We start from the raw sequence: 3,227 nt of genomic DNA, 5'->3' as shown, positions 1-3,227 counted from the left end.
TGCTGTCAGACGCAAGGCTTCAGCAGAGTTAAAAGCAGCAGCTGTCCGAGTTGAAAGCTGAATTACACTCGGTCCTGGTAAAATGAGTCCCCTTTCCAAACCTGCCATTCCTCACTGTTTTACGGTGCTGCTCTTGTATTTCAGCTTCCACACTGCCCTGTCTCTCACAACTCATTCTTTCCCACAATTCTCCGTCTCAGATTCTCTTCTCACAATTCATCCTCTCCCACAATGCCTTGCTCTCCCGTGATTCCCAGGCTCTCCTACAATTTGTTTTCCTTTACAATTCTGTTCTTATTTTCTCCCCCAATTCTCATCAGCTACCCCAATTTTTATTCCCCCAGGAATTTTTTCACTAAGTTTCTATTCTCTCAGTTCTTCCCACAGGTCTCCCTGCCACTCACACAATTTTCAATATTGTAATTTCCATCTGCCTCATTATTATACATGCTGACAATTTATGCTAAAATAATTTTATATTCTCTTTAGCAATTCTTTCATATTCCGCGGCTCCCACAAGCCTCCGCGGCTCCCACAAGCCTCCTGTAACTATATGCATCTCCTATAATTCTCTCTTCTCTTCCACAATTTTTGTTATTATAATTGTCATCTCCCTCACAATTCTCCATGGTCTGTCAATTTTATTTTCTTATAATTTAGCACTTTTATATTTCTCTTCTACACACAGCTCCCCTCGCCTCCCAGGTCCTCCACCAGACACCCTGCTGAGCCTAGAGCCCGACATTGGGTTCCATCCCATGACCCTGAGATCTTGACTTGAGCCAGAATCAGGAGTCAGACGCTTAACTGACTGAGCCACCCAGGCGCTCCTGAAGTTGGAGTATATATCTTACTAAGCTACTTGCCTCTGTATCAGTGTTAGGAACAATGCCGCCTACCCACAGTTGCCAGTTCACAGTGTTCTGTGATGAGAAAAGAGCCTGTGCCAAAAGGGAAAGTAATTTACGTCATCAAGAAAGTTGCTATGAAAAAGAAGTTCATACTAATAAATACTGCTGAGTAACATCAGATTTACATTCTAGTACAAGCTTCTTATCCCACTTTGGCCTGGCACTTGAGTGTCTTTGCCCTTCACTTACAATCTAGACCCTGTTGTATAAAGAAGCAGTTGCTGAGTCAGTAAGCAGGTACTAAAGAGTTACAGGAATGAATGAATTTTGGAAAACATCATTCATTTAACAGTACTGTCAGGGCATCTGTAACATGCCGGGTCCTGTGTTGTGTTGGGAATAGAAAAGTGAAAACCCTGGACAATAGTCCCTGCTTGAGGGCCAGTGCCCTTAACCCCAGCACGGTGGGTCTGCCTGCTTGCTCAGAGATGTCCCCGCACCAGCCACTGCCACCCTTGTGGAGCCCAGTACCAAAGCTGAGATAGATGTCTGTTGTGGACCTGGGCACCTGGAAGTCTCCCCCAGGCAAAGTCAAGGAGCCTATGAAGGTGGCCATTGATGCAGGATATCATCACATTGACTGTGCCTGTGTCTATCAAGATAAGAATGAGGTGGGAAAAGCCATCCAAGAGAAGGTCGTGAAGCAGGAGGACCTCTTCATCATTAGCAAGTTAGGTCCTACCTTTGAGAGCATCCTAGTGAAGGAAGCCGATCAGAAGACTGCCAAGAATCTGTAACAGGACTGTCTGGACATCTATCTTATTCACTGGTCACAGGGATTACAGCCTGCAAAGGACTTTTCCCCCCGAAGACCATAAAGGCAATGACCTCACCAGTAAACTAACATTCTTGGGTGCCTGGGAGGCCATGGAGGAGCTGGTGGGTGTGGGGCTGGTGAGAGCCTTTGCAGTCTTCGACCACTTCCAGATCAAAAGGCTCTTGAACAAACCTAGGCTGAAATGCAAACAAGTGACGGACCAGATCGATTGTCCCCCTTGCCTCACAGGAAAAAATGGATCCAGGACAGCCATTCCAAGGGCATCGCTGTCACAACTTAAAGCCTTCTGGGCTCTCCCAAAAGACTTTGGGCCTAGCCAGAGGATCTTCACCTCTGGAGGATCCCAAAATTCAGGTGATGGATATGAAGCACAAAAAACCCACAGCCCAGGGTCTGATCCAATTCCATATCCAGAGGACTAGAGTTGCGATCCTCAGGTTTGTCACCGACATGCATTGTTGAGAACTTTGAGGCCTTTGACTTTAAATGAATTAATGATGAGGAGATGGTGACCATACCTAGCTTCAACAGGAACTGGAGGGCCTGGACTCGTGTTACCATTCGAAGAATGCTCTAAAATTGTGGATAACTATCTTTTAATTTGGATCAGCCCCAACTTATCTGAACCCCAGTTCTATGCTTCCAGATGTACACAGGACATCACCCATTGAATGTTTCTGTAACTTACAGCTGATGCTATTTAAGACTAGACTCTGTATTTCTCTTATAGATGTGATGCCTTTTTTTTAACTGCTTGTTTTCGGTGGAAGTTCCCAAATGAAAACGTTAGAAGCCCACTCTTCTATCATTTATATCCACTATGTTATCTTGCTGGGTGTGTTTGTTTGTTTGTTTGTTTGTTTGTTTGTTTGTTTTTTCCTCCTTTGACCCTTCCATTCCTACTGCCAGAACCCTAAAGCTTTCATTTTCCCAACAAGGTCTAGGCTCTCCATACCTATAGATTATAGTCCCTGGGACTCCATTTCTAGGAATGAACAGGACACCTTGATGTGGTCTTGGAATGATTGTTGCCTCTTAGACTTCAGCGTGAAATGGTCTGTCTTGTGTTTCTCCAGAAGTAAAATGCAGCCAAGGCGCCTGGCTCAGTCAGCAGAGGATATGACTCTTGATCTTGGGGTTGTGATTTCAAGCCCCACATGGGGTGTAGAGATTATAAATAAATAAAAACTTTAATAAAAAATGCAGAAAAAATTCAACAGGTCTAAACTCAGGATGGCATCTTTACAACACAGAAAGTGTGAGTTGCTGTCAAAACCCATACTTTATTTCAAACACCAGTCCAACCTCCATCACCTCCAATCTCCCCCCGGCAAAAAAAAAAAGAAAACAAAAAACAAAACAAAAAAACCCTTAAACTCCCTAAAGTCTAGCACTATAACCTTCCTGCCGCTAGGTTTCTCTCCAAATAAAGCTGCTTTCTGGAAATTTAAATGCCAAAGGCTCCTATTAGGTGCTGAGAGCAGCTTAACTGATTGATTTTTGAATGTCAACATGTATAATGCTCAGAGGCCCATATT

The 3,227-nt window shown here is 44.0% G+C and overlaps 1 pseudogene; it reads left to right on the top strand.

Moving 5' to 3' along the window:
* The first annotated feature begins 717 nt into the window (after window positions 1-717).
* On the top strand, window positions 718-2,995 carry LOC102729793 (aldose reductase-related protein 2 pseudogene; annotated as a pseudogene).
* Window positions 2,996-3,227: the final 232 nt, after the last annotated feature.

This window comes from Leptonychotes weddellii, chromosome X (genome assembly GCF_054177405.1).
Source record: "Leptonychotes weddellii isolate Sample4059 chromosome X, ASM5417740v2, whole genome shotgun sequence".
NCBI classification, from domain to species: Eukaryota; Metazoa; Chordata; class Mammalia; order Carnivora; family Phocidae; genus Leptonychotes; species Leptonychotes weddellii.
Note: the sequence above shows the minus strand (reverse complement) of the source record. Positions and strands in the feature narration are given on the sequence as shown.